We start from the raw sequence: 8,151 nt of genomic DNA on the forward strand, positions 1-8,151 counted from the left end.
GTGCACAATATTGAGCACTCCTATATGACTAGCCGCTCTATCTACATGCGAGACATTTCAAAGCATCTGGGCCCGTGTGCCATCCACCAAATCACAACGAGGTGCTAGAGTAGAGACTCACATGTCACCCCGGTGTGGCCGTCATGACCCGTCATATCACAAAACCCACACCTTTAGCAGCAGTGGTAAGGTGGCCTCCAAGTTGGACTGGACGAAGCAACCATCATTTCATTGGAACGCTCGTTCAAGCCCTTTCTTCCCTTTCTTGAAGAAAACCTCACTCCAGGCTACTCACTTCTGCCATTTTTCTTCTCTACCGACGAAGGAAAGGTGGGCGAATCAGTTATGCTGCTATATTTTCATTCCAATAATCTTCTTTTTGCAAAGCACCGACCGATTCTCACATCCTATTCTTTTCCCGTTTTCATTGCGATTGTGGTTTCCTTTCTATTGCTTTTTGTTTGTCAGTTCATTGATGGATCCTAGAGCACTAGGCAAAGACTTAGCGGCGGACAACCCACTGAAGGCAGTGATCTCCAGGAAGCGAGCACCGACCAATGAGTTGACCATGTTGGCGGGCCAACCCATGGAGACAAAGAACTCCAAGAAACAAGCACTGGCCAAAGAGTTGAGGACATTGGCGGACGAACTCCTCAAAGAAAGTTGGAAGAACAGCAAGGGCCCCACCGTGCCTACCCCAGGAACTCTGATTGCCACCTATGTGAGGCTCAAGACCGAGTTTGAGGAGATAGTCGCCGTTGAGAAGCAGTATTCCCCTGCCAAGGTGATGGCCCCCATCGAGGACGAGGAGATGGCCCCCGGAGGGATGAGATCCCCCGGTGAGCTGCACAAGGTAAAAAATAATGGCTTATTACCATAGTTGTGGTTTTTGATTATTTGCAATGTGCTTGCTTTTTGATTATTTGCAATGTGCTTGCTAATATGCCAGGGTTGTGCAGGTGCCGGTGGTTGTCCTTGATGATTCCGATGTCGTGGCCCATCCTGTTGGCATTGCCCCAGAGATCGATTCCGATGCCGCTGTCCATCCTGTGGACATCGCCCCAGAGATCGATTCTGGTGTCGCGGTCAGTCCTGTGGACATCGCCCTAGAAATTGATTCCCATGTCGCTGTTCGTGCTATGGTCATTTCCCGAGAGATGGATGACAAGAAATAGTTGGTCACGCTAATCCTTCAGGGTAGTTTGCATAGCCCTGTGTTTAATTACTAGAACAATGCGTGTTATCAAACCATCTTAGGGCTAGTGCACTGTCTTGTGTGGGCGGATCTTGCTACTTTTGTTTGATAGTGAATCATGCGATGAATCATGCGAACCCTCTCCGAGTTATGGAAACAGATGTATCCTCACCAGCTTTTGATGTAATATATGGCATGCTTAGAAGTAAGTTTGAACTGTTTATCATATCAGCAGGGCTTGTTTGATGATTCTTGGTGTTAGTTTGCTAGCTACTGTGCGAGTTATAGTACTTGCAAAACACTCACTGAAGAGAAACGTTGGGGCTGATGAGCTCGTGGTATGCTTATACTTATCCCTCGTCGATCGACGAATATCCCTAGCTCCTAAAATTGTAGGCTTAGCGATCGACCAGACAATAGTCGACATTCATTCAGGCCTCATTTGGTTCATAGGGTAGGAAAATCGTAGCAAAAGTATAGAGAACGCGCAACACAAAATCATAGCAGTGCAGAGACGTACTCCCTTCGTTCCAAAATAAATGACCTAGGCGGGCTAGTTTGGCCTAGTGGGTTTCAGTGATATGACATGGTACAGTGCCGTCCAGTCTTCGCGTGTGGTAGCAGTATTCCGGGTACAACAAGTTTTCTTGAAGAAGCGGAGTTCAACGAAGTCATGATGGTTCCTTCGTCCGAACAACTTACAGTGGGAAAGGTTGGGCCTGCGATACGACCGGGGTAGACCAGGATAATTTTGTGCATGGTGGGTGGACCAGGATGGTCGACGTCCCACATGTCGGCGAATGAAAGTATTCTTTCCGATATAGAGGACGAGCAACGAGTATTCATTGTTTATTTTTGATGAAAGCTATTGTCTCCACTATTACTCCTTGACTTTGTCAATGCCTCTCTCTCCTCCACATAAGCGGGGACTACTTGTTATGCATGCAGTGGGCAGCTGGCGTCTTGAGGGGCCAGGGCGGTGAGAGCGGGCTCCAGAAGCGGTCCGGACTCCAGCATGGCCCACCTCACACTATCACCATATATTTCTTGGAGTCCGTGCGTGGTGGGCGGACGATCTCTTCTCCCTCCCCCGTTTCTCTCTTCTCAGCCGACGCCCGCCGAGCAATTAGATTTCGGATATCGACGGTTTATTCAATTACGGTCCCACATGTCAGTGAAATTGCAACACAACGCGTGTCCCCTCTGGTGAGCGGCGTGCGAGCCGGACTGTCGGGGTTGCGACGCGTACGAGTCGTAAGTGTGCCACCTTTTCCTTTAGAACTTACGAAGCGTAACATTTTCGCGTGATCGATCGATAGAAATCTAGAACAAAATGACGAGGGCGGTGCTTTCCCGCTCATTAGGCGGGATAGTTCGAGTGATATGACGTGCTACAGTGCCGTCCACTTGCTCCATTTTTATGTAAGAAAGAGTTTACACTCTTACGCGGGAGGAGTGCGAAACACCGCGGATCTGATTTTGATCGAGGGATAACTATTCCCTGCCAAATAATGGAGGATCGTTAGCGATTATAGTAGGATAGTTAGGGCATCTCCAGCGCTGGCTCGCAAATTTACACTGGCATCTGTCCGAGGACACTGATGGATGCCATCCGATGCTGCCCGCATACCTTTCGACAACTATATGAACTAACCGGACGAAATTCGTGCAAACAAAGAAATTTCAAATTAACCGGATGAAATTTCATTACATTTCGAAAAAATTTCCTACAAACTGGACGAAATTCATTACATATTTCGCACAAACCATACTAAACCTACTGTAAACCTAATCTAAACGATCGCCGGCGCCCGACCACCATGTCCGGCCATGAACCCGAGAAAGCCGGCCATTGCCTTTGCCTCCTCCTCATCCGCCTCGATAACCTCCTCCTCCGGCCGGAGCACAAGGTTATGAAGATTTCCGCCTCCACGTCACCGTCAAGCGGCTAATCGGCCGCCAATGTTTACCCCACCAAGCTTGGTGTCGACTGAGTGGAGTAGCGATGGCCTTCCCGGGACCAGAGGGGCGGCGACCTACCGTGTACTACTCTTCCTCACTGCCGTCTGTGCCCGCGCACATGCGCCGGCTTCGTGTTCATGGCGGCGGAGGGTGGCCCGGGGGGTGCCGGGGACCTCCTTCATTTGGTCCTGCGATAGTACGTCAAAGAGAGCTTTGGAGCACGCCCAGAGCAGAGCCGCCGATGTCCCTCGTGTGTTCCTACGATAGTACGTCCAAGAGAGCTTCAGAGCGCCAGGAGGCCATGGTTGAAGTGGTGCCGACAGAAGTAAGGGACCGGAGGAGAATAAGTGTGGGTCTTTGGCTATGGCTGGGAGCTAGGGCTCAAGATAATATAGCAGGCGAATGGTAATGAGCCGCGGCAGACAGATGGACAACTGGCACCGGAGTAGGTTCGTCGAGCGTGAATGCGGACGCTGCTTCAGTGACTTAAATGCAGATGCATTTGGGTTACTGACATGTGGGCCCAATGGGCGTCTGGCCCGCATGTCAGTGACACACCAATTGCACCTGCAGTTAAATCCGGTGAATGCGGCATTGACATTCTGGAGAGACGGTGACCGTTTCAGGCAGGAAGCACGCGCTAGCGACGGAAGGGGTTTCGGTGTGCAGTGGCACTAAGATCGATCGCTCACGATAGTACATACTACGTACCATACTACCATAGTACCCTCTCTAGCTTAGGCTGTTTTATAGATTGTCGTTGTGATGGACGATATACATGAGCAAGGCGGTCCGAGTATGACCGTTGGTGTTGAGCCAGGTGAATACATGCTCGGCGTTCACGTAGGCCTCCATCAAACGTCTAAACAGTAATGTCAGGCACCGCCGGGGCGCGCAGGTGATGGGCTCGCCTTTTGCATTGCGCCATGAGTAGGACTTTGATTTAGAGGGCGACGTGCATGCATTAGCATGCTTTGATAGCGTGAGCGTGAGTGTCTGACGCGAAGTATTTCATTTTCATTTGGCTGACGAGGGTGCGTTGCAGCGACGAGTCCGTGGTTTGATTCCCCACATACGCATAATTTTGGTTTTTACAGTATTTCTTTCTCCATTCACAGGTAGGCCCGCGTAGATAGATAAAGAACACGAGTTGATGAGGCGCATGCGGACTGTTTGACTGGTCAACCATACAAATACGGAGCTATACGCTGAGCCAGCGACCGTATAATCACTATATCTCATATACAATAATCAAAGTGAGCTATCAAAACAAGTTCGATGACCGCCAATGCATCTTACTCGGTAATAAATGACCAGGATTGAAGGGGAATCCTAATTTGCTTCGTCTTCTGTCCTTGAGCTCTTGAAAAACCAATGCACTATACGGTTGTCCGGCCACTCCACCCAGAGCTCTCACCAAGCGTCGTTCATGCCACCGCGCCGCACACTAACCGGTAAGGCAGCGATGGCATCCCGCCGCACACAAAATGGTAGGGAAGCGATGGCATCCCGCCATGCCGAGTTCATCGCCGCTCGCAACCTCACAACTATGTGGGAGGAATTTTAAGATGCCAAGGCCGAATGGGTGGTAGAGCAAGAGGCGGCCAAAGCCGCACAGAGGGAGCAGAAAAGTCAGAAAGCACTCAAGAAAAGAGAGGCCCGCTGCCGCAAGAAAGAAAAGGACGCACGCGCTGCTGCGGAGAGGTCGCGGAGATCCAAGCACGGTGGGGTGTCGCCGACAAAGCCGGGAAGGAGAACGACAGCGTCTGGCAAGCATGTGAGAAGTAGTAGTACTAGTAGTTAGTGTGTGTGTGTCTGTGTCTGAGTACGAGCATGTACCGGTACTACTAGTTACTACTGTAGTTTTTAGAGCAAATTACCAGTACATTAGCCTAGACTAAATGGAAAATTCCTATCCTATGCATCAAATGGCATCTCTTTCTCTATACGAATTGAGATGCATGTCATCTCACTTCCTATGATTTTCATATTCCTATCCTATGAACGAAAGGAAGCCTCTGTTGGAGTAAATACTGTAGCTAGCAGTACTGCTGGTACAGTAGTTTTCTTCAAGAAGCGGAATTCAACGAAGTCATGATGGATCCTTCGTCCGAGCAACTTCAAAGTGATAAGTGGGCCTGTGATTTGACGGCTCATTAGTCATTGTTACTGCGGCGCGATGACCTGGGTGACTCTCCCTTGGAGTTCTGCGTGCATGGCAAGTGGACCGGGATGGTCGACGTCCCACATGTTGGCGAACGGAAGTATTCTTTCCGATATTGAGGAGCAAGTAAACCGTGTGGTACAGTATCAGTGCTGATTGGTTCGAAAAAAATAGTATCACTATCGATTTATAATTATTTTTTATTTCTGATGAATGCTAGCGTTTCAACTCTTACGATGAAGGGTGCCAAACACGGCACGTGCTGAATGTCCCACACATCAGCGAAAGGAGTGGGACATGAACAGCGTGGTAGAGCCCAGCGTAAAAAAACAGCATGGTAGAGCGTCTCCACTTCTTCCACTTCTGGGTCGGAGACCACACGTAGTAGTACTTAGTGGTATGAACGATACAAAGTGCGACCTGGAGAGAAAGACACGTCTAGTTGGAAGGTCTCAGGGCATACACATAAACAAATATAAGAGTTAATATGTGCCTCCAACTAATATAGTAGTAGTAGAGTACTTAGGCACGTACTCCATAACATCATCGTGCATTGCACGTACAACATTTAGTTGTAGTACGTAGTAAGAGACAAATGCCGCCCAAGAGTTCCATTCTCGACCTACTTTTGGGTGTTTGGTAGAGTGTATGGAGGGTGCATGAGTCCACACTAGTTTAGCACAAATACACTAGAAGCATGCATGAAGAGAGCATGCATGAAGAGAGGTGTTGAGTTGAGCATGCATGAAGAGGGAACAACTATGCTGAGACGAGAACGCACCAAACACACCCTGTATGCCACACATGTTCATACCATTTTTGCCTTTCTACTTCACTTATTGCGCTACATTACTCAGGTTCGTACGTCCACTCCTGGGTACATGTCCGTCTCGTAGTTCTAGTGCCACGTGTTCTTCTTATAGATGGAATGATCGTTCCATAACACGTGCGCCTTATTGCTAGATGTCTCGTGTGTTGGCAAAAGGATGAACAAAGCTCACGTAAAAAAATAGAGTGGAAGAACCTTGATTCCGGACGACCGAGAAGGAGCAAGGAACCTCATGGTGGAGCGTCTGCACTCATAATATTTAATATTATTCAGCGATATAAAATTAACCAATCATCTCCACAGTGGACTGGAAGAGTATGAAACACGGCAGCCCAGTGTAGTTACATCATACTAGTACATGGCTAACCCACGCTATCACCATATTTCTTGGCTTCCGTGCGACACCTATCTCTAGTAATCCAGCAGCCTGTATCGCTTCTCCCTCCTCGTCTCTATCAATGTGTGGCGGGCTGGCGTTTCTGCCGTCTATTGAGGTCGGTTAACTATCACATGTTAATGACATGCCAAGAGCATTCTAAAAAAATTCCTTTCATGTTTCGTTTAAAAAAAATAATCTTTGCACGTACGAATTTGCTTGTATGCTTTGAGCAACTTGCATGTCCTATACTGCTCCTGTTTGATACTCTAACTTAGCTAGAGGTTAGACTAACTCATGACTAACCCTGAACTAACTGTAGCCAAAGAGGTGTTTGGGTGACAGGGTTAGATTGACAATAAATGCACTTCATGGAGAGAGAAAAGTGATTTTTCAGTGGTCCCAATGAGAACTATATCCAGTTAGCACCTCTTGGGTGGGATAGTTTTTTTTGGTGGGTTCGGTGCAACTTGCTCCAGTTTAAACCCTCATGCTTGGATACTTTAGGGCTATTTGAGCCCCAACTAGCTCAAACTAACTCTAACCCATGGATCCAAATAGGGCCTATGGCCAGTCTCGACGCGGAGCAGTCGCGTGCACCGGGAAGTGGCGCTCTCTCGGCCGTCGCACCACTTCAAAGCCGGCGCCAGTGAGAGGTCGCCTCCACTCTGGTCGGGCATTAATGCGGCACTGACGCTCTAGGGTGACGCTGAATGTTTCACGCGGGAAGCGCGCGTTGGCAAGGGAGTATAGGTTTTGAACCGTTTCAGGTGTAGTAGTAATGGTAGTTTGCAAAACTACTAAATTATTGCACTCAGTTTCCTAAGAAATTGTGGTAAAAAACGTTACTCCACAGCCAGCTTCCCTTCTCCTTCCTGCTCGTGATTTACGTGGCCATGTTAACATGGTTGTGTCAAAAAAAATGTCACTTCCTGCTTGTGATTTGCGTTATATAATTACAAGCAAGATTCTCGTGCATTGCATGGAACATCAATATGCATTTTTTTACAAAACACCTGTTGTGATTGACCCATGCAGGAGTAATCCCATGTGTAAAAACTAATGATATCTTGAGAATTTTATCGGAAAACTGGTATCTAGAGAATGTCATCGAAAAAATGAAAGATGAGAGATAAGGCGAGGAGGAGTGGAGCGTGGTGGTGACTGGTGGTCGGAATGGGCGGAGGCATGGGGATGGACGGCACCGTCAGGCGGCAGTGGCCACCATGCATGATAGATTGTTCCAGACACTTATTCTTTTTTTTAATTGCTGAGCAATGAGGTTGCGGGAGATAATGATGTGGAGAGAGGTGTGGGTATCTTTTGTAAAATTATCATAGTTTGCTTCCTATCCGTCAGATATAGATCATACGGTCTGTATTACAAGATGGCAGGCACACCATCATCGCCAACTCGTTTTTTTATATGGGTACAGATGATAAGTTTGCTGACTACTAAAGTAAAGTGGAATCGGTCCATGTTATGCAAGTAAAAAAAGGTGATTGTTTATCATACGGTAAGGTTGGATGAAGGGTGGTAGGAACAAATGCTCTGCCTAGAGCATGTGTGTGTGAGATGGAGTCTTAGTGTGTGTGGTGTGTGTGTGTGTGTGTGAGAGAGAGAGA

The sequence above is a fragment of the Triticum aestivum genome, chromosome 6B (assembly GCF_018294505.1).
Source record: "Triticum aestivum cultivar Chinese Spring chromosome 6B, IWGSC CS RefSeq v2.1, whole genome shotgun sequence".
Lineage (NCBI taxonomy): Eukaryota > Viridiplantae > Streptophyta > Magnoliopsida > Poales > Poaceae > Triticum > Triticum aestivum.